Here is a 25,152-nt window from a genome sequence, read left to right on the forward strand (position 1 = left end):
TGCACACAGTGTATTGATCTGCTCAGTGTCTCTCTTTCTGTTTATCATGAGACTACTGCTGTGCCTGGGACAGAGTCACACACAGTCACAAGGGTAATGTTAGCATCACACAATATGTGATACCAATGACTGATTAATGGATTTTTTGACAGAGTCAAGTAATTTGTGTGCCAGTGTGAGCAACAACGGAACACAAACACATGAGCCCCCCACCGTTGGTGTCATGCTCATACACAGAAAGCACTGACAGACACTATTTGATGAGTTTGGTGTGCGAACCAGCTTGCATATCATGATGTGCATCATATGTAAGTGTAACTTTTGAATAATAAAAACTCACATTTTTGACAATATGCCAAAAAATATCACAACTTGCGCCACTTTTTTTAACCTTCCCAGTCATTTTCTAAATTTCTTGCAATTTTTGGGTTATTTTGGAACATACCAAGTTGCTCATTGCCTTATTTTGTCTCATATTTTTGAAAGAAATCAGGCCAATGTATGACAAGTTTAAAGGTTAATTACTTGTAAAAGGCAAATAAGAAATTTTCAAGAAATCAGCTGTTGTGCTGTACATATTAAAGTGATTATTGCAACAAAGAGATACACAAATGCTGTAAATTTATTTTCAATGCAATACTACTGAAAATCCTGTTCAGTGTCCTCAAGTTGTCCTGTGTTTTTTCTCAACTGACACCCTTTTTGCAGAAATTGAGCTTGTGGGATGTAGTCTGGCTGTTTGAGGCTATCTAGTGAAGGCAAAACGCCAAGGTTAACTCAGGGCTGAACTCTCGACTTAAAAGTTGTGTGAGATGGCCTGGAACCAGACCAATCTGAAAACCTAAGAATCAATTCCAAACTCAGGAGGTGAGCAGTGCTGCGAGATCAAATGTTTGTGCAGTTTGGAATCCTGGAAGAAGCATTTTTGATGCCAGGGGCCGAGAAAACAACTTTGCTCTAATATTACGAATGGCGGCCACTACAAACATGTCCAACCATCAAACCAGTGGAAGTATTTTATGTTCTTTGTATTGATTGCCCTCCCCCACACGACCTGACCCCACCCTGCACTATACAGGACCCCACTGTATCGACTGGGGGAGATTTCTCACCAAGGTTTGAGAGCTGTCGCCCTGCCCTTTCCAAGAGGGAATGAGATTAAGGGATATTTATGAGGCTTCTCTCAATAAGCCAACACTGTAGAGAGGAGAAGACTTAAAGCAGCATCATAAGATTTCAAATGAGCTCTTCCCGAAGAGAGAGTTAGGGTCACTTTGCGCCGTAATGTCCCCCGCAGGCTCTTACTGGTCATCGAATCCCATAAAGTAGCCGGCGGATGTAAATTGACTGCACCCTAACGGAGGATCACGTTCACTTTTATGAAGACTCGGCATCCAAGTTCTATAGTTTTAATGTGAAATTAATACCCGAGAGAAGGCAGCTTTCAAAGGATTTGATTTCATCAGGCTCAAGCCTGTAAATAAGGCTTTTATTGGGAGGCCCTGAAGTGGCAGAGAAGCATGAGGACAAAGACGTGGGAGTCGGTGAACACTCTAAAATCTGACAAGTTGATCTTACTCAAAATAATCTTGGAAAGCGATTGCTTTGAAAGAGGAAATTAAATATAACTATTAATTTCAGCCCTTTGAAACCTGGATCGTCATTACTATTATTGTGTTATGGCTGGACATACACATTTAAACCTCTGAAACCCAAGATGATTAGTTTGATTTATTTTGAAAACATGGCAAAAAGGCAATGAGAAACAACTTTGTTTGTTTTTCCTTAATTTTTCTTTTCTTTTGGAAATTTTCAGGTTATTTTTTAGGTAATGTATTGGCAATATTCTGGGTCATTTACTTAGTTAATTTATTTCCTTCCTCTTATTTTCTTGAGAGGAATCAGGTAAATTTTCTCAGGTTTCAAAGGGTTAACTCATGTTTACCTTATAGCTACTTGTTAAGTTTACTCAAAATTGAGCTGTCTTTACTTGATTTTGTGAAGTTGTTGCAACATAAACATGACAAATAAAATCACCTTGTTCTTTTTAAGTGTTAGCAACTTGAATCAACCAAGTTAGTCTGACTTAATTTGATCATGACAAAGAAGGTTTTGCGTGCAGTGAAGTTAGGGAATCTGCAAGTTTTGTTTTGTTAACAAGCTTAAGAGCAAACAAATATGTCTGACTAGTTTGCAACCAGCAGAATAAGCCCATTCTTATTCCAAACTTGTAAAACAGGTTCAAGGTTTAAGAAGGTTTATTGTCATTCCAAAACATAAGGTATATGAAAGGGAATGAAACCAATTAATGAAGTCCTGGTAAAAACAGCAATGAAATAGGACACTAGAATCTAAGCGTCTCGAATCGTGCATGCTGCAATTTTCCTTTTTTTATGTCAAAATGGTGCCGATTTGTCAGTGCTTTTGGCTTAAGTGTGCAACACAAAAGGGCACCTTTTGTGTGCACATGCAATGCCACTGGACGGCGTCAGGTATGAACGTAGCCAGACAGAAACAGTTGCAGTGTTATTACATGGTGGCAGACAGCACCTTTTGCATCCACATGATATGTGCATACGCAGTGTCACTTGAAAAGGCGTCTGTGTATGAAATGCACAGGACGGCAGCAGGTTGAAACACTTCGGGTAACGACATAAAACGAGAAGCCAAAATGTCCCAATTGACCAACAATTCCAGACTTTTATGCAGGAGTTTTATTTTTCCACACCTTACCATCTTCCTCCTTCCCCTAATCCAAACCTTATGTGCAAGCATGTTCGTTTGTTGACATTTCGGCATTGGTTACCATGTGCTACACATGACCATGTGCAGCATAATCCCATGTGCATTTGTTGACATCATGGAAGCGGAATCCTGGAACATAAACAGCAGACGGAAATGGATACTTTAAATGTAATAAATAGACTTAGAAGTCCTCTGCAAAGCTGCAACATGTGACAATTGGATGGCAGTACAGATAAATAGCACAGTGAACTTAATTTACTTAAGAAATATTTAATTAAATTTGTCATTTTTAAGTTACATCAACTTGACACAATCAAGAAGTTATAACTAAAATTTAATTAAACTTGTCAAAGTCAAGTAAATGTAATTGGGACTAATAGTTACATTTACTCAGATTTTTCAAGGCAGTGGGTGTCCTAGACTTATTTATTTTTATGTATTCATTTTTATAAAATCAGCTTTTCAGATTTTACAGATACAGAGGGATGAAGAAAGGAGATTATTAAATTAAACTTGTCATTTTTAAGTTGCAACACCTTCACAAAATTAAGTAAAAATAACTACATTTTAAATAAACTTTTACGATTAGATATAAGTAAACATAATTGAGACTAATGGTTCTATTTACTCACATTTTCAAGGCAGTTGGTTTTCTCATTTTTTTTAAAAGTAAAGTCAGTTCGTCAGATTTTACAGTGAAGGAGGAATGAGGAGAGGTGCTAAAAAAAGGGAGCACTCAGCAGACTTTGGAGAGTCCTTGACCTCGCCTCAGGGGTCAAGTTTCCTGCATTAGCTCTGGTCAGAACGTGGTAATGAGCAGTCACATAGTATAAGGGCTGTTGAGAAACCAGGCCACATGAGAGGGGGGAGAGGAGGGAGGGAGCACCCAACCAACCCTGCGAAAGAGAATTCAATGGAAGCGGTTGACAGGTCGTCCTCCCCGTCTCTGGGCCAAGGTGAGTAATGTAAAACCTCCAGTTTGAGTCCTTGGAAGAATCAGAAGCAAAAGAATGAGACGAAACAGGCAGACGGAGCATCTGTATGTTCTCCTCTCTCTGTGCGTCTCTTCCTCTCTGCAAACAACAGCCACTTTGTTGTATAAAATATGAGATGGGTGTTTGGAATGGCGGGATCTTTTTTTCTTTTTTTTTTTTCTCGAGCTGTCACGCCAGAGATTTTGAATTCATGACATGGACCGGCATAATGGGTTGCAGGGGACATGCAAAGTGAAAGAGAGCAAAAGGGAGAAAAAAAAGAAAGAGACAGACTGAGAGGAAAAGTAAACTCATTTGCAAAGGGGACTACACTTGTAATTAAATTTCAAGCTAAAAGCCCTGTTCATCATGCACTCTCATTTGCATCCCTCTTAAATATGCATGAATTTATTTTGCATGAGCGGGCACAGTGTCTACACATGAGACGTCACACATGATTTGCTGGGAAAAAGAAAGGAAAAAGAGGGCAATATTTAACAAGTTGTTCTGATGCGAGCAATCACAATGATTCAGTGATGGGTTTTTTTTATTTGTTTTGTTTTTTGTCACACCTTTTTTTGCCCTCCATTGGTATTTCAAACCATTATTGAGCTCATATCTGCAGGGCTACATTTATTCGTCATGTGCTGTTCATGTACAGTATAGAATAACATCGGGGACATCTGGCTGTTACTCTGAGAGATCACAGCGCTCTCAAGCAGAAGAAACATCAAACCATAGCCCTGCTATAGATCAAATTTATCTGTCTTGCAATATATATTCATGTGTTGCCATGGCACACACTGAACACTGAGCTGCGGTGTAATTTCTGGCTTGATCTAATTTTTCACTGGATCTAATATGCCTCTATAAGAATGCAATGAGCTCCAATTGATTTCTTTATTGTAGGCTGATCAGGGAACATGTATTAAAAGACAAAAGATGAACGGGGAATAATATTGCAGGTCTGACTGTCTGTTGGAGCTGAGGAGTTTCTGTGGAGAAAGACACAGCGGCAGAAATGTGAAAGCTCTGACAACACATACATGACAACATTAAGCACACTGTAAACAGACAAAAACTGTTCATTTTAGTTTATTTTGATCCCGATGAGTATGGGGATACTGGTTATATAGATTTACTATTAGTGTGCTAGGGTTAGGGTTAGGGGTGTCAGAATAATGACTCTTTGTTTCACCCCTCAGCGTCTCAGGGCGATGCACAGGGCACCCTTAAACTTCTCAGTGTGAAGCACAATTGAAACACGTTTCAGCAAGTACTTAATGTTCTCAGTTAGTCAAAGTTAGGTGTACACAACAAATACTGGGATAGATTAAGAAAAAAAGATCATGCTTTGGATTAAAATAAGTATGACTGTTACATTACAGAAGTGACCTAAATCCACACAGCTGTAGTTATATAATGTAACATTACGTTAAAGTGACAGTGACTGCTGGTAGGGACATAAGTTACACAATGTTATTTTGAAATGAATCTCTAATATTTATCTTCTGTCAACAAATTTTACCAGTAGTCCAAAAACAACGTGTTAGTTCACCTCTCAATAGTTTCTGAGAGCTCCAGTATCATTGGAATCAGTGGAAGCTTAGATACACACAATACTTGTTAGTATTTACTTTCATTGTAGGTTTGAGTCTACACATAGTATTTTCTGACTAAAATGCGAAAAATTTTCATCCTCTTTCTTGAAGTTGTGGTGTGTTGAGCTCTTTGGGCCACCGTAGCAAACCCACACAGAAAGCCAGAGGTGGAATCTCACGGGCTGCCAGACACCAAATGAATTGCATCCCATTGTGAAGCGTCTATGTTTTAATAAATCACCAAAGCAAATGCTTTGTGTTCACTAAATGGTCCGCTCTCTTTCTATTAGCATCACATTTAGGCCCGGTGCACTTTGTGGACGAGAGCACTCGACACGACAGCATTCCACTGCATATTTAACGCCGTGGGACCTGCGGGGAGAGGATCACACTCTGTAAATAAGTAAAAAACAAAGAGAATAAAAGACAGAGAGAGAGGGAGATGGAGAGAGAGAGAGGCTGGGCAGGGGGTTAACACCAGGGAGGGAGACAGAGATTATCCATGGCTGAAAGTGTAACAATGCATCTCTGTTCCAAGTTGCATAATTCAAAAGCCATCCCCGTCCTGTTGTGTTGTATTCTGCTTCACTTCAGGCCGAGTCCTGAGACACTTTGCCGAGTTCTCCACAATTTAGACATCATTGTACAGAGAAGGAGAGGAGAGAGGGAGGAAGCGTCTGGCTCCGTTTTGCTCGGCCCTTGTCAGCGCAAATCACAGATCCATGTTTACGGCGCAGCAACCGTCTTTTTTTTCCCAGAACACACTTTGAATTTTAATGAGGGCCTGGCCGGCATACTAAGTGCACATTAAGCCGGCTCTGTGGGGGTGAGCGCAGCGATACATCACGGTCGAAGTGAAGCAGCACTCTTCAAATTTTTAAATGAACAAAAGCTGAAGTTTTTGAGTCCACGGGTGCAGAGGAGGAAAAGGGGGCTGTAAGTAGATGTTGTGATGATTTTAAAGAGGTTATTTGGTTGCGCTGGAGAGTTTTGGGGAGGCGGGAAGGAGGGTGAGAGCAAGTGCAGGGGGAGCGCGCTTTAAAGGGATAATAGCAGGGGTGGGGATGTGGAGAAGAGTTAGATTTCAGGGCTTCTTGAATAGTTTATTGTGAGGGTGATTACAGCTGAAATGGTTGGCATAGTGTTGGAGAGGAGGAGGAGGAGGAGGTGATGAAGAGCGAGACACACACACAAACACACGCACACACACACACACACACACACGCACACACACACAGAAAAAAAATGGTAATATTCTCATCAGTTAGAACATGTCATACGAGTTGTGTCACAGTTCCATACTGCTTGTAGACAGTATGCTATTTACACTAATCAATGCAATTATTGTGCAAAAATTATACTTGAGCATTTTGTGCTGAGAGGAAATCAGATGTCAAGTTTGAGGTGTGACTGCCAATCACATTTCATACAGTGAACGCAAAATCATTTGTTTGTTTTTTTTCTTTATTCTATCCCTGAAATTCATTTTTAGCACGGACCGCAGTACCTGAACCCTCTACCCTGACACCCGAGATCTGGCCCTGAACCCTTTACCCTAAAACCCAGGATCTGTACCTGAAACCTTGTACCTGAAAAACAGTTACTTACATACAGTTACATGGAACTTGTGCCTGAACACTTTATTCTAAACCCCGGGACCTTTATCTTAAACCTTTTACCCTAAAACCTGGAAACTTAACCTGCACTATTTACTCTGAAACCCGAGACCTTAACCCTTAACTCTGAAACCCAAGATCTGTACCTAAATCCTTTGCCATGAATATTTAAATCTTTACCTGAGTCCTTTATGCTGAAACCCGGGACTTGTACCTGGAACTTTATCCTGGAACCTGTACTTGAACTTTTATCCTAAAACCTGGGACCTGTAACTGAACCCTTTACTCTGAGACCTTGGACCTGTACCTAAACTGTTTACCCTGAAACCTTGGACCTGGACTTTTACCCTAAAACCCTGGACCTGAAGCCTTTACCCTAAAACCTTGGACCTGGACCTAAACCCTTTATCCTAAAACCTTGGGCCTGGACCTGACCCCTTAACCTTAAAACCTTGGAACTGCACCTGAACCCTTTACCCTTAAACCTTGGACCTTTACCTGAACACTTCACCCTTAAACTTAAGACCTGTACCTGGACCCTTTACCCAGAAACTTTGGACCTGTACTTGAACCCTTGACCCTGAAACCTGAGATCTGTAACTGAATGCTTTACCCTAAAACCTGGGACCTGTACCTAAACCCTTATCAATCATTACCTGCCAGCCTGTCTGCACCTTTTTCCCACCCTCTCCCTGTTACCCACAACCTTTTAGCTACTATTGTCTTACTTTTTTACCCATGCCAGTAATCTATGGATCTTTACCTTTTCAATATGTCATAGCTGTAACTTGTTGCCTCACACTGAACCGCTTGACAGTACTTTACATTTCCAGCCTCAGATAATTTTTTAGAAACTCCAGGTAGTACACATGTAAAATTAGCAACAATACAGTCTTTCTTTTATTTTACGTGGCTGTTTGCCATGTGTAGAGACAGCACACTGCAAAGCCAAAAATCTGGTACACTTTTTTGACCCCACTCCATATACTGTCAGACATGAGAAAATGAAAACATCAAAGTTAGTCTTTTAAAGCCCGCTTACAATAAAGAAATGCCATGAAGATTAATTTATTGTATTATTAACCTTTTGGAATCCATCAGTGCATTAAAACTTAAAAGAAGAAGGCAGAAAATGGTGAGCATTTCTATTTGTATAAAGAGAAAGATGGTTAATTAAAAAATATCTTTGTTCCAGACAGTTAAGGTTTATGCATTCATGATTCACTGGATTTTTTAAAAACCTCATTCATCAAAAAAGAGAAAAAATATATATAATACAAGAGATGACCTAGTTCTTACTGTACTTATTCTTTCTGTGTCATCCTCACTGCTATAGTGACTTCCTGGTTTCATTCTTGGTTGGCATAGCGACAGCATTGGCACACGCCAGGTTTGCTCAGACTCAAGCCAAGTCCTCCGCCGAGCACCAGGAATCAAACCGACACCGATTTGTCCTGTCGCCTAGTGGGAGTCAAACCGCGCCTGACAATATCAACTATTTCCTGGGGCTGTGACAGTTGTCAACGCTCTGACACAGGAACACATTAAAGCTAAATACTACTCAGTTCAACTCACTGTTAAACAAGCTGAACACTCCCTGTGCTTTATTATGTATCAGCACAGCTCAGGGCTTTTTGAAAGGCAGCTCTCCAGTTATTGTGCTCCATTTGAGGTATAACAGAGATTTAGAGAAGCTTTTGGGGAACCCTTTTTTCAATATTTTAAGGGGAGACCAAGACTGTTCTACAAGTAGTGTCCCACTAATATGAGCACTGTAACCAAGTGAACTTCACTGATAATTGAGGAGACCAAACTTTGACATAACATTATATTGTGTCAAAGTTTGGGCTTGGGAATAGTTCATAGTTATCATACTGTTTAATAAATATATTTATCATCACATATTTTATTTTATATTGTATATATTTTATCCTTAAATTTTAACTTTAAGTAATAGAGGGAGCCTGGGATTTGAGATTTCTATTGCCAACGACTGCTTCTCTATTACTGTTGTGTACATGACAACAAAGAATTTAAAACTGAAATGAATATGTGAATACTGTTGAAAGTTTATTGGATTCACCTATAATAGTTAATTTTGTCGATAGTGTCGATGATAACATTGTGACAACAGCCCTTGTGTACAAGGATCCACAAAAACAACAGAAAATGCTGATGTATGCATGCCAGGCCAGTAGTTAGCGGTGATACTTTGTGATGACACACACCATAGGAGAACAAGACATGCGTATGCATAAAGGCTTCTTCTTCTACAGAGCGGTGAGTATAAACAAATAAGGAGACGATGGTGAGCGCTCGCACAAGAACCAACAGCTTTGCCTGGACGGGCGACGAAGTGGGACAGTTACTTTGAGTGAGGCTGAATTATAAAGCATCCAATGTAATGTGCATTCATGAAATGCAGCTGTGACATCACAGCTTTTGGATGCATTTCCAAAAGAAATTACACTTTGCAACCCAGTTTCAAGTCATTTTTAGGCATTCAGACCCCCAAAATGCTGGTTTTGTGTTAATGAAAGGCCAAACTGCAACAACAGTTTAATGTTTCATGCAAGTAAACGCACCCTCAAAGAATCGAGAAGGGTTTCAGGCAGAATCAAATAGCTAAGTACATAGAATGCTGGGATACTTAAGCACAGTACAAAAGACATTCTGGCAAATGACTAGTGGAGGTGATGAAGTATATGGAGGGACAGGTGAGCTGATGTGAGGAGCAGGTCAGGTGGAAAAACTAGTAGAAAATGGGATAACATGGGCAAGTGGGCATGGCTGGGTCTGAAATGACAAGATTGTGATATGGAAAACCAGGCAGAATGAATGGATGAATAAGTGAGGGTTCAAGGGAGGATTCATGACAACTGCCCCTGAAGAGATCTGTAACTGAAGCGGTTTTAATGTAAGTGATGGAATGGAAAATCCATAGACTTTGTCTTGTGTAAAAATGCATCCCAAAGTTTATCTAATGCTATTATGAGGCTTCAGTAGTCCTAATCAAGTCCAGTGAGTATCTTCCAAAGTTAAAAAAAACCCTTTCGTATTACTTTCCTCCACCCCAGCTCATCAAGGAAAGGCACTCTGGGGAAACACCACCAGGGGTATTTCATCCTAAAAAGACTGTATCTTTGGAAGATATCCACTTGATTTATCTAACAGAGACTGCTAAAGCCTCAGAATGTTTAACTGATGCACTGCCCATTCAAAATGTGTCTGCACAGAGAGGGCCGATTGCTTGGCCTTCAGTACTGCCGCCTGCAGTTTTCTTGAGAACTGATCTTACAGTCAACTCTGTGCGCTCTTGGGTTTGCAAACAAAGGCAAACATTCCAAAATGTATTTCTCTGATGCTTGAAATGTTTGTGTTTGCCACAATGTAACATCTCTGGTCTCTAGCCCTTTATCTGCTCTTGAATGGACTTTTGAGAGCAGCAGAGAGCTACCCATCATGTAACATTTAATCAGGTTCCCCTCTCAATAGGCCACGCAGTGTGTACATAACACACTACTAATCAATGTGTCCAATAAATCTCAAGAGCACCCAACAATGCACTTCCTTGGAAACTCAGTTACATCTGTACATCTACAGCAGTACAGCAACATGTACAGCAGTACATCTGCTAATTGGGATGTTGATTGGACGAATGGTTGTCGAGGAAATGGAAGGATATACAGATGTACTCCTTCCATTTTGTAGGATGGGGTATTCGGAAGGGATCTCTTAATGGCCAGCATTAATGGGAGGAATGATTTCAGCAAGAAAACCTGTTTCAGTGTTAATATGGGAACCTGATGATTGTCTTCCACAATCAGCTACCTTGGAGGCTGAAACCTAAAGCCAATGCGGAAATGCTGAAAACTGCAGTTCATCAAATGGACACTTGAGGCTGGCTCCAAAACAGAGTAAATACTCATTAATGCATTTGAATTGTTCTTCTGTCCAAAAGTTACACATATTTAAAGGCAGGACCACCTGACTGACAGGCAAGATGTCACCTTATGTTCTCAGTCAGATCCACTCTCTTATGCAAATATGATCACTTCTGGCTCCAACTGCAGTCTTTCCACTTTATTGTATTGTACCGTGACTAGAATGCCCAAAAAATGTCAACATGGGCATCTTTCAGATCTGTTTCTGACAGCCATCCCATTTGATTGAACACTGCTTTATTGCGACATCGATAGATACACTCTCCACTGTTTTCATGTCGTGCCAGTTGCAGTCAGGCTGAGAGGCTGCATATCATAACAGGAAAGATTCCATCTGGCCGTGTTGCAAAGTGACGCTGACAGTAGGTGCATCATACAGCCGTGAAAGTAGCTTTTGATGTCGGCATGTTATGCCTATATAACTGAAAAAGCGGCAGTATTTGATGACGTCGGAATGAGAATGGGCCAGAAAGATGGAAAGACAAAGCAACCATTTTATGACATATTATCTTTCACAAAATGTCATTTTGCTTCTAAATTCTATAAAATTGAGTACTTCTCTGTCAAAACGTAAAGCGTAAAGTTTTTTTTTTTTTTAGTTAACCAAGAAATGTCATCTCATTTCTCACTGGATAAGAAAAGTAAAAGGTGTAAAACATCATACGTACCTGATTTGTCTGATAAATCTCCATTAGCAAATGTACTGATGTCCATGATCATAACAAATCTCCCATGTTTTGCTAAAGGCTCAAAATTATTGATGTAAATAGTGATTCACACTGGTATGTTAATATGAAAATCTTGCGCTGAGGGCTTACTGGCAACTTGACCTCACTCCACATGCTTTCAAATCATGTGTGTCAAATTGCTGGCAGAAGAAATGAGCACTTTTATGAAGCAGAATACTACTTAGGTGAATGAACACGCTACGTGGAAACAAATAGCCAGTGGTGTGTGTGTAATGAGGCTATAGGTGAAAAGCCAGCGAGGGGGAAGAAACCTGCACTCCCTCTTGGCCGCCATATGTTTTGCCAGGAGGAATATCACACATGATTTAACCCCTGAACCACTGAGGAAAGTCTTGGCCTGAGGGAAGGAACTGCTTTGTGTTCATGTGTGTGTGTGTGTGTGTGTGTGTGTGTGTTTATGTTTGATCATATCACATTCACGGAGAAGTAATGTCGGCCCCGTTTCATGCTTTCTCCACTTTAATCCTCTGTGACAGGCTGTGTGTAAATACCACTGATTTTTGGAGCGGTTGGAGACGTCTGCAGGTTGAGAGGGGAAAGTTGAATCCTGAGCAGAGAGGTGATGTGTAGACTGTTACTCTAACAAGCCGGCTCTGAATATTTACACAAACTCAGAGTGACAGGGGCCAAGATGGCAAAGAGTAAATTTAGGTAAAACACCTCTTATTCCTCCGCACACACATATGGATATTTAGAGTGTAAATACATACAGGCGTATATTCTTCTCCTTTGTCTCCATCAGTGATGCTGGCTGTGTATTGTAGCATTACTTTTAGCTGCACCTCTTAAGATCATCTGTCAGTAAAGCTGTGTGTTTATTATAATAGTGTTTTTCCGTAGACTTTCTGAATTTTACAGATTTTCAAAATGCACAGTGTTTTACACCCATTTGTTAAGCTTTTCACAAATCATTTGAGACTTATTTTGCGGGTTTGGATGATAAAAGTTCATGTTATTACCAAATGAATACTAGCTGCTGCAAGGTAATTTAACACTTTCCCCACCAGCCTATTATTTTTTAGTTGCCATCCACATCAAGCAGTGTTGATCAAATTCAGTGATCTTTCAAGACCCCAACAATATTTTGCTCTTTGAATATATAAACTATTTTATTTCACTTCCTCATGTCAACTTGAATTATGCATAAAATGATAATAAAATAATATTCTGTTTGAGGTGTAGCATAACATCCCCCAAAATGCTAGAGGGCACCACAGCCTTTCCACAGCCCTTAAGCAATGGCTTTGTTACATTATTTACATATTGATTTGCTTGTTGGGAGTTGGCAGGAGTCATACATTCAGATATCAATTTATTCTTTCAATATGACCAGAGAAACTCACTACAACTAAACTCAAGATGTGAGCAGCATCTCCTCTTCCCCTGCCTGTCACCCTGTCACTCACACACACACCTACTGCACAGTGCAGGGGGAGAGACTCTGAGCTGGCGGCCGCTGGCGGCCACTTACAGCCGAAGAGCTGTGCACTGCAGTTACTCAGAGCAACAATAAGTTGCTAGATTCAGTCTGTCTGTTCCATTCTGAACTCCTCAAATATCGCTTTGTCAGTACTTCCGGTGCAAGCGGGTGATGCCGAAAGGCATCTTGCGCATCCACATGGAACACCGCTGAATAGCATCAGCTGAGAATGGGCTTACAGGGTGTGCATCTCATGCTTGCACCAACATCCCACCATGCGCTTTTGTTCTACAATTCTACAATTTCAATTTCATTGTTGACATAACAATATAACCATCCTACAGCATAGACAGCTGACAAAGGGAGACACCTAAAACGTCATAAGTACACATGGATGACAAAGTGATGAGTTGAATTTGTTGCTAGTTGCTTTTTTAAAAATGAAGTTTCTGAGAGACTCTGAAAAGTCATTAAATGTAGTAGGAAAGTAGTAGGAAAGTTGCAAAGTTGGTAGTCCTCCTCAGTGCTGTTCAATTTCACGAGATCCACAATAGCGCAACATTAACAATGTTCAGGTCAAAGTTCAGCTAAAATCTGTCAGATGTCACAATGGCACAACGGACAGTTGGCTTTTGTTTGATTAAAAAAAAAAGAAAAGAATCAATCAATCAAAAGGATCACTGTGGTTTTTCATTTTAAAAAAATCCAAGTTGTGAATATTGTTGCATGAAGTCCTTTGCTTTCTGATTGTTAACTTTGTTCATCAAACAGACCGCAGTCCTTCCTGCTCAATGTTATTAGATATGTTTTTGTCAGTTTCCATGTTTTTCAGTTTATTTTTCACCATGGGATGCTCCCAATATCAGAAGCCATTGTAGGGACACAGATACTCTTGAAATATGGTGATGTGTCTTTGGTCTTGTTCAGGGGCGGGTCCAGAGAATTTTCTGGTGGGGGGCACAGGGGGTGACGACAATAAATCTGGGGGGGCCGCCCAAAAGTAACAAAAATGAAGGCTGCCCACTGCAACGAACTTTGCTATGTTTTCATCTTGCTTTTCTTGGCCACATTGAATCTGCTAGGTATACTTCATCTTCATTTACTATTCACCAGTAACACATATACTAATAATTACCCATCTCAACAAATCCTCAAAGTGGTCCTATGACACAAAATTATTTAAAACAGACCTTGTGGTTCCAGATGTACTCATTTTATTAATTATATGCAATTTTCAAGCAGAGAAAAAAAGGCTCAGCAAAAAGAACAGGTTGCTCCATGTAGTAGTTATTCTTTAGAAAAATAATTCCCCACAGCCACTCAAATTTCACAGTGAAATGGACAATAATAACAATATTCAAAATCACTAGTGCTCTGCAAAGAACAGGTTTGCTCCATGTTACTCCATGTTACTCTTTAGAAAAATAATGCCCCACAGCCACTCAAATTCTCACAGTGAAATGGACAACAACAACAATATTCAAAATCAGTAGTGCTCAGCTCTTTACACTGTGTATTTTAAACAATTATGTGTTCTGTATCACAATCAGAGTAAGTACCACTCAATGTATCACTCATTTGAAGGTGCTGACACTTCAAAATAACTGTATTTGCGATTTCCGTGTTTGCTGCTGAACAACCTTACAAACTCGTCTATATCCAAGGCCTTGGCTCTCTTGGACTCCACACTTAGCACAGCAAGATCACTCAGTCTTTCATTGATCATGGTGGTGCGCAAGTGATTTTTGATAAGTTTCAATGCAGAAAAACTGCGCTCACAGGCAGCTGTGCTTACAGGTAGGGCCAAAGCAGTTTTGCACAACTTGAACAGTTCATAGAAGACCTCTTTAAAAGGTTCCAGGAACCCCTGTAAACTCAAGCAAACTGGTTAGCGTCTTCATTCCAGCTGCCTCCTTTCTCTTCAAGATCCGAGCCCAAGTGGAACATAAGTTGGCAAAACATTATTTTTAAGAACCTGTAGTGTTCTGTTCTTACCTTAGCTCGTGTGCACCATTAGCATCACGTCGAAAAAAAAGTCTGTGACTGGTGAAGTTACAGGAGTTCATGTGCGGAGCCGATGAGCCACTTCCTTCTTTTCCAAAATAAAAGCCTTCATGAGTTTTTAACACAGTCTAATCAAACAAGGTTCCGGCTTTGCTTCCGTCTTATCATGCAGCGTCAGTAACTTTACGCAACGCAATAATTGACATTATGATGAGTCAATGGCCGTTGGGGGGGCACACGGGGTGGCCAATCAGACTGCAGGGGGGGCGGGTGCCACCATGGAAGCCCCGCCTCTGGTCTTGTTAAGATTCTTCCAGCAGAATTTTGATAAAGTTGCATGAGGGTGTTAGAGACATAAAACCAGATGTATTAAATTGATGTGTGACAGTTTAGGATTTTCTGATTGAAGGAATGTTTCAGGGCTGAAAGAAACAGGCTGGAACCACAGATTTGATCACAGCAGAGACTGCACTGAATGAGTAGTGATATATTATTGGCGTTGTGAGTTAGGAGTGGGGCGGTGAATGGAGTCTATCTGAAATCTGGGTTTGCACTGGGAACAATAGGATCTCAGTTTTATTGGTGGTTAACTGCAGGACATTTGAGACATCCAGCCATAAATATCTTCAAAGCAACCGAAGAAAAAGGCTAATTTCCTTGAGACTATTAACAGGGTCACAGCTGAGATATCTTGTCCTCATCATGAGAACACTTATACAAAAGTTCTTTTCAGAAGTTCACTTACCCAAAAAGTTATTAAGATAATCACCTCGGATATCACGGTCAGCAGTGACAATGGGCTGAAGATCATATTTTAGTTTAGGTTTTGGGACAATTCTTTTTACAACCGAAGTTATAAACTGGGGGTGTGAAGTATGACAGACAGCCAGGGAGGGTCAAATGTAGTGTTTGTGTTTGTTTTAGTTTTTTTTTAAATTTTGTTTTTGTGTTTTTTTTTCTGTATTTAGTCTGTGTGTTGTGTTAACACGTTTTTTTTTTAAACCCTAGCCCACTGAAAAAGTATAATTACCACTTTGCAGTTGTATGCCTCCTTGTACAAGTCAAGTTTCTCATACAGTTTACATCCAAAGACAGATGCCTCACACACGTTTTTCCCAAAGCAGCACAGATGATCCCCACAATCAGCAGCGTTTCAAGATTAGTGAATTAGTGTCGCCATGTCAGTATTTGACCAAGTGTCTCCCCTTTTGTTCCTGATATATGACTTTAGGAATGGCCAATTCTATTCAGAATAGTATGATGTCACCATGAAGTTGACATTTGACCTTTTGGATGCAAAATGTCATTATTTCATAATTTTTTCCATAGACATTTATGTTAAATTTTGTCATAATTAGTGTATGAATTCCTGAATTATGGCCAAAAACATGTTTTGTGAGATCACAGTGACCTTCACATTTGCTCATCAACCACCAAATTCTAAACAGTTCATTCTTGAGTCCAAACGGATGTTTGTGTGAAATTAGAGGAAATTTCCTCAAGGCCTTCTTGAGTTATCACTTTTGTGAAATTAGACAGATGCACAGTCACAGTGACATGTGACCAAAAATAAGAATCATTTTATCCTTGAGTACAAGTGGATGTTTGTGCTAAATTTGAAAAATTTCCCTGCAGGTGTTTAAGAGATACCCTTATAATATGAATGGAAAAAGTTAATAAGAATGCAAGAGATGTGGTCATAGTGGCCTTGACCTTTGACCTCTGACCACCAAATTCAAATCAGTTCATCCTTCACTCAAATTTGAAGAAATTAAGGTGCTCTGGAAAAAACCGCATTCAAAAGAACAAAACAGACAGACCTGCTCCACCTCTGACCCACAGATGCTTATGGTGACCTTGACTTTTGACCTTTTACCAAAAAAATCTCATCCTTAAGTCAGAGGGAACATTTGTGCCAAAACTGAAGAAATTCCCTTTGTACGTTCCTAAGATATTGCATTCACAAGAATGATACTTAGGTGTGAATGTATTGATGTACGTATCTACATACAGACGTAGGTCTTTTAATATTTTATCAATATTTTCTTTTTCTAGAAACAGCATTGCATGTAGATGTATTCACAATTAGTGCTTTGGGATGTCTTCTCGTCAGCATTAAAAAACAAAAAAAAGAGGTTGAGGATGAACATATTTGCTACAGTTTTTGTTAACAAAATGAACTCTGTCTTATATCTTCAATAAATAAGAACAGAAATTAAATTATTCAGAAATCGTCCACTCTGCTGCTGTGTGTAAACACAGACATGTGAACAGAGATTTATTCACTTTGAGCTGACTTTTCTTTTGGTTTCCATGAGAACAAGTTTCATCCAGAAGTGAGGAGGAGGGGTCAAACTAGCAGGAAAAGGGTTTAGTGCCCCCACGGTTCCTCTTTCATAGAAACATCAAAAAGCTGAATTCAATGACAGGCAGGTAGACTGATGAGTGACAACAGTGGCCATTTCCATCAACAAGAGTCCAAGAACTGGCCTTTAAGGTTCTGTGTGGAACATCCAGAGGATTAATATAGCAGCAAACCAGTATTTGCTATGAAAAGATACAGTGGACTTATAGCATCCTGAGCTTAGAAGAAAGTCAAGCTCTGTCTGTGTGTGTTGTAAAACGAGCTTTTATGTTCTTTGTTGTCGTCAGGCCTTACATGCATGTTAGTTAGGGCCTGCAGAAAGGCCATTTAACCTGGCTTCCAATTTTTCCCAGTGGCAACAAAAAAGTCCCCTGTGGTCAAAACAACTTTTTCCCCATAAACAACCTTTATAAAACTGTTGAAGGGACATTGCGACCTCTTTCCCAGTGCGTGCTTGCCTCTGCAAGGGTTGTCCCTTGTCACAGATTCTGTTTATGATGGTCAAGAACTGGATCTCAAGGCTCAGCAGGGGTTGGAGGCTCTGTTTGAGGAGCTCAGCACTGCATCTCTGCGCTTTTGCAGATGATGTGGTTCTGTTGGCTTCATCAATCCAGCATGCATCGGGGCGCCACCTTTGAAGTGGTCAGATGAGAGTCACCACCTCCAAGTCTGGGGCCATGGTTCTCTGCTGGAAAATGGTGGATTGCCCCCTCTGGGTTGGTAGAGAGTTACTGTCCTAAGCTAAGGAGTTCATGTACCTAGGGTTCTTATCCACTAGTGAGGATAGAATGGATAAGTGTTTTGGTAAAGAGGGAGCTGAGCCACAGGGCAAAGCTCTCAATTTAGCTGTCCATCTATGTCCAGATCCTTGGGCCCAGAAATACATTTTACTTACAATGGCAAGGAAATGTCTGTAAATCAGTGCATACATTTTTTTGAGTGCCAAAACTCATGCAAAATGACAAAATGACAGGATTTAATCCATCTGGTCTGATAATATTTCAGAAGTGTAGAATAGCCACAAGACTAGCCCTTGAGGTGAACTTGGTGTCATGTCTAGGAAATTATGCTGATTTGCTTTTTGTCTTGTGTCTCGTGATTTCCTGTTTTATTTTGAAATCCTAACTCTCCTCTTGTTTCAGGTCACTTACTTCCTCCCTTTGTGTGTTTTCCCGCCAGTGTGATTGTCGGCCCCGCCCTGATTGTCTCCACCTGTTCCCCCTTACCTTGTCTATATATAGTCAATGTCTCCCTTTGTCCTGTGCCAGTTCATCTTGTCCAATGAGTCAGTGAACCAGTGCCATTTCCAAGCCTAGATCCTTTGTCAAGTCAAGTTTTGTTTTGTATGCTTCAGTTTCCCAATCAGTTCAAGTACCAAGTTTTGTTTGTTACTTTGAGAGATCCTTGTTTTCAAGTGAAAGTAGTTTTTCTTCAATTAAGTGATTTTTTTATTTGTTAAGTTTTGGCTTCCTCTGTAGAGTGATTTTTAGTTTTTGCGTTTCCTTTGTGTGAGATTGATTTTTTTGTTGCACTTTTGTTAATAAATCCTTTTGTTTGATACTTTTGCTTTGAGAGTCGTGCATTTGGGTTCTACTCCCAGTTCGGTCTTGTCACTCGCTCAGCCACCATAAGTCTGCAGTGCGCATGCTCTATGGACACCATAATGCGAAGATGCAGGTATTTTCATACCATGGTAAAAGACAATGTTTGACGTCATGCGCTAGTGAGCAGCTTTCGTAGGACTTAATGGGGTCTGGCCTCTAACAATGTATCCAGGTCTCTTATGTGCTCTGGCTAGCCACCTCCATGTTGAGAGCTGTGCACAGACTCTGAATCATAGATATGCTCTGAATGCTGTATAGAGCTCCTTTAAATTAGTTTGGGATTGGTTCTGGACTCTATTTTGGATTCATATAATTTTTATGTTGACACCTGACCCGTCTGCTTTATTGATGGTAACTGAGACAGCTCCATCTGTTCTTTTACTCTATCTCTGTCTCTCCAGCTCCAGGTGTAATTACTGTAATCAAATGACACCATATTGGAGACAACTGGCAGCCTCGGTTTCACATCTGCACAGCAGTCAGTGCGACCCTGCGCCCAAATTGCATAGCTCAAAAAACAACAACAAAGAAAAAAATCTTTATTTTACTCTCTGTGAGGTTTCCAAGCCATGAAATAAAAGCAGCAAAAGTGTATGAAATAAAAATGAAAAAATGAAACAGCCTCATCCTTATTTTCATTCATCCCACCTCTTCACCATTGAAAAGGTTACTGTATATTTTGTTGGAAGTTAGAGGTTGAGAGAGGTACAGAGACAGAGAAAGAGATGGAAAAGCACTGCCTGGCTTTTCTCCATTTGGGATCAGTAGGCCAGGAAGTGCCTGAAGAGAACGGATACCTTATCTCCCTCCACCTACGCCCCTGAACCTGCCACGGCCCCCAAAACACAGCGTGGGCCACCCTGGGGGCCCACCCAGCACCCACTGTGGCCCCCAGAACCACAAGCCTCCAGATGGGGAAGGGTGCAGGAGGTCAGAGTACAGAGAGAGGTTGCTGGGGAGACTAAGAAGACACATAAAAAAGACAGATCTGGCAATCTTGCATTTATTTTAAGACTTTATAAAAAATATAAGCTGGAGTCTCTGCAGCTTTATTGGAGGAGTCAGAACATGTCTGTGGCAAAAGATCACAGCTTCTACCGAAGAAGCAGAAAGTTAGCGATTGATGTCATATTTTAATGCTGGCAAACCTTTTCAGAAAAGGCAGATATTTATACCTTTATTTTTCCATTGTCTAAGAGTTATAGGCTACGCTGCATTAGTATCTTTAACACTCTGCAGTCTTCTGTAGCCCTATACCCCAAACTGATGGGCTGTTAAGACTGATTTTATAGTTGTGTATAGACTCTATGCATAGCCTACACTGTAGCCTATGCAAGATTACACTGTTGTGAGCATCCATAGTTCTGCAGTGGTGTGTCTGCATTGCTCTGCAATTGCACCTCCAAAACACTAGATGGCGGCGGGGTACAACATAGGGTACACTTAAGGCTTGGGCTGTATCACAGTGTTACAATATACGTACTAGGGTACTTAGAAATATTTTTAAATGCCGTCATAAATACAATTGCTCCTCTTTCTGTTAAACTCATTGTATGCAGTGCACAGCATGCACCATGCTTATTGGAGCTAAAATATCCTGAATAACCCGCATCCATCGTGCACTGGTGATGTGATTGAGAGCTGAAGTCTGTGCAGTAGCAATATCTGCAGTGGTGGCATTCCAGTAAAAAAAGAACCGCATGACCAATCGGGAGCAGCCCTATTAACTGCGAGTGCATGGATTGGCTGTCACAGCTGTCAATCACAGCGCAAAATCATCTTTTTTTTTGTAAAATTGGACTCATTAAAACAAACATCATAAAAACAAACACTTTGTCAAACATGAGGGTGATGAGAACGACCTTTAGTGACAGAAATCATCTTTTGGAAAAACCATATTTGGAAAAAAACATCTTTGGGCATGTACTTTGAGTTTTTAGTTTGGCCTGTGTCCCATTCACTAACATGGAGGGTTGGGCTTTTAATACTGCAGTCAGACACCAAGGGGCAATCAAGATGAAAAAGCTACACTTTGTGTTGTCTTGTGGGCAGTATTACAGTGTTATGGTATACCAAGGTATTTAGAAATGTTTTGCAATACTGTCATAAATACCACTCTTTCTCAAACTCATTATATTTAGTGCACAGCACACACCATCAAACTCCGGTCTCTACTCGTGAAACAGATAGCTGAGGTGAAAGACAACACAACACGTAGTGGACCGAGGGTTATTTAAATCCATCTTGGTTGAATTAAGGATTTATTTTGATCAAACCGGAGCTGATGATTGTTAGAACAGTGGATTTACTAAGTACATTTTTAGCAAGAGGAAACAAGACAGTTTAGTGTGTTTTATGATGAGTTAATGGGACAATTAAGCGGTCTGAGTCTTCCATGACTGAGAGAAAGTTGCATTCAAAAGGTGTATAGTTGTATTTCTCAGTTTAATAAGGAAAACAGATGTGAGAATTTTACTTTTCTTAACATTTTGTGTGTTTCTATTGTACATTTGTCAGTCTAAAAAGCTAAAAGTAACTAGTATGAAGGAATTAAATATTACATACCACCCAAGCCTAGTACACGTCCAACTTGGTGGTATCGTTGATTCAATGCAGAAGTATAAACCCACATTTAAGTGTCTAACTGGTAAATGTAGAAAATGCCACATCCATCTGGTTCCTTGTTCAGAGCCTCCAATTATTCCCAATATTTGGAGAGACTTTGGAGAAAAGACTAGGGACTGTAATAGCTCTATCTAACAGAACAGAGTGAGGTGCAGGAGTGTAATTTCAGTGTGGAGTGTTTGTAGATGGAAGTGTAAAGAGAGTTCAGACCAGCAAAGTCTTCTAGCATGAACTCATAGATACAACAAATACTCACAGAACAAGAAAGCTGATGATTACAGCGGAGGGACTCTGATTTTGACCACATATTGTCAGTTGAGACATTTTTTTTTCTTTCTTTTGCTGCATCTTCGTACACAGAGCGACACAGCATCGCAGCATGATGTGATACACAGTTTAAAAAGGTAGTCTAGTCTCAAAACGACTAAAGTGCACACCCAACTTTTTTTCAAAATAGAGAGAAAGAGGTGACAGGAAAAAAAGGGTCATAGTTGAGTCTGCACGTTTTCTTGCTTTCAATTATGTTAACCCTTCCCCTACTGTCATCCACTGTAATCTGTCACAGAATTTGAATACTGTAATACCGTACGTGGATAAGGACACCTGCTTTCTTTTTATTTAGGCTACTGTGTAAAACCCTTTGTGGGATCATAGCCATTTTTTGTTCTCACTGCAGCCTGGCTTTTCTTTGAGTCACTGATTTTTGGTGAGGTATTTTGACTGAGTTAGGGCTATCATGTAACCCCCTCCTGTCAGTGGTCCTGGCAAATAATCTGCACACTTAAGTGTGTAATCATTAAATCCATTTATAAAGTGACAGTAGTATCTTCTACTACACAATATTGCAAATTATTCAGCAGATCTTTATTCTCCCTCAGAGACGCCCTTCTGTGCAACAATACAAGCTTCACTGACCCGTTCAGTGGTATCTCAGTGAATATACCACTGTAGCTCTCCATTTTACTGCTGCTTTAGAGTATGTGTGTTTCCTCCCACTTAATTCCCTTGTAACTACTTTGCCCCAGTCACTCTAACTGTTCCAGGCAGCAATGTCAGCCGCTCTGCTCTCCCAAACCAAACTATTACCTGAGAGTTTATCGCCATCCATTTCTTCCAGAAACCCTGTAATCCTCCAGCTCTTTCTGCTCCTCAGTGGCCCCTCTGGTATGCTAAAAAACAATGGCTTTGCGTGTGTGTAGGTGTGTGTGTGTGTGTGTGTGCATGCACAGTTCCGCTCAATGCTTCTTCCTCTCGCACTTGTTGATGAATAAGGAATGAAGTGCTGAGCCCATCACCGCGGGGGAGAGATTCCCCGAGCAGGCCTTCCTACTTGTGCACATGCCCACACACACACACGAACACACACACACACACAAAGACTACTACAAATGCACAAACAGGCATTAACATTCATGTGTACTCACGGGTGCTCACGCACAGGCAAGCACACAGACACACACACACACACACACACACACACACACACACACACACACACACACACACACTGGAGCCCTCTCTCAGGTGGTAATTATGCGGATGCTGCACTGTCTCTCTGATGCATCCTGGGGATTATTTAAATGGTCAAATGAAGTGATGTACCATGGACCAAGAAGTAGGCCCAGGGGAGCCCTAGCAATGGACAGACTGTGATAATGTGTGCATGTGTGTGCGTGTGTGTGTGTGCAACCAAGTACAAGCTGCTCTTTGTGTGTGTGTGCTCTTTACACTGCCATAATTTCTTTCAAACAAGCCGTGGAGAACATGTTTCTGTCCTCTAGTCCCAAGAGTGTCTCAGTTGTGTTTTCTCTCACAAACAATGGCCTCTGTTGGTTTCAGCTTGTACTCAAGAACTGAATTTTGACATGCAGGTAGAGACGCCTCCATTAGAAAAGAGCATGATAATGGAGATGTGAGTTAATGTCTTTTACAAAAACGTAATGTGTTTGTCACTGATGTCACACTAACTGTGAGTATATCACAGTGCAAAAAAGACAAGACTAAAATGCAGTTTAATAAAATAAAATAACTAAAGTCTTTCTTTGTTTTTGTTTTTGTAACGCAGCAGTTTTATTTCCTTTGCTGTGTGCACTCACTGTTGGGGAGTATCTAGTTACATGTAATAAGATTACAAAAACAAATAATTATTATAAATGAATAATTACAAGTTTTATCAGTTACAATTACTGATTAAAAACATATCATTGAATTGCAGTTACTAATCAAAATGCTGGTGATTACAAAGGGGTCTCATCCAAATATTTTGGAATGAAACTAGAAATGTGGCAGCGAAAGGGTGCAGCCGGGCAGGGTTTGGGTTTGGTTCAGGTTCAAGAGGCAGAAAAGCAAAAAAGGCACCAACCCAGCTAGCAAGTTGCGGTTCTAAGAACATTCTGAGAATGTTACAATGCAATGTTTTAGTAATGTTTTCAGTGGCAAGTCCCAGAAGGTTCTTCCTAAAGTTAGGGTATTATCCTCTACAAAAAATATCAAAATGTTATGTTATGTTTTTTTTTTTTTTGTTTTTTTTTTTTTTTGTTTTTTTGTTTTTTTTGTTTTGTTTTGATTTTCGCATTACAGGAACTTTTTTTATTTATTTTTTTTTTTAAAAAAAGTAGTGAAATCTCAGTAACATCCTGAAAACATTTTTCAAATGTTGGTTTGAAAATGTTCTTCCTTTGTTCTCATGTAACATTGTGGAAACATTTTTTTGTAAAGAACATTCTATGATCTGTTAATCTCTCAACATCACAAAACATCCTCAGAATGTTGCTGTTTAAATGTTACGTTCTTAGTCAGCATTTAACCTTTTAGGAACTGGATTTGGACTGATAAATATCCTTAAAAGGTTCTTTGAACATTACATTAAAATGTTTTCTTGAAAACATTATTACAACTTAAAGGTAAAATTATCCAGTGTTGTGGGAACATTCCCTGCTACCTGGGAAGCATGATGGACGATATGGAAACTGACTGCGAGAAAAGGGGCGCAGATTTAAATCCTGACAGGGTGACTGGAAGTTAGAAAAGGATGAACAGGTAGATGAATCAGGTGACTGAGGCTGGTGGTAAAGTCTGAAGGCATTAGGTGGACAGGTGGAGGACTGCAATGACTGTAAAGCGCCTTAAAGATGCAGAAGCCCAGAAAAGTGGCTGAATGTAGGGACAGAGAGACAGAATGGACGAGACAGTACGTTGGCAGACACTGTGACGTGGTCTATTAAAACACCTTTACAGCAGCTGATTCTAATGAAGCATTTTGCCTCACAAATTAAATATTGGCCTTTAACTCCCTCATCAGTTAAACCCTGGTGACGCTTGAGAAGAGGAGACAGAAGGAGCACACAGACACATTGCAGCGTGTTAACTGTCATTTACAGACTTTTCCGAGCGTTGACAGATGAGTCCAACTGCTGTCTGTCATTCTGACGGATTAGAAAATAATTACTGCCACTACAACACGGTTACTCACATAATCTGTCTTCAAATTAAGAGAATCAAGCTA

Source organism: Plectropomus leopardus, chromosome 9, assembly GCF_008729295.1.
Source record: "Plectropomus leopardus isolate mb chromosome 9, YSFRI_Pleo_2.0, whole genome shotgun sequence".
NCBI lineage: Eukaryota > Metazoa > Chordata > Actinopteri > Perciformes > Serranidae > Plectropomus > Plectropomus leopardus.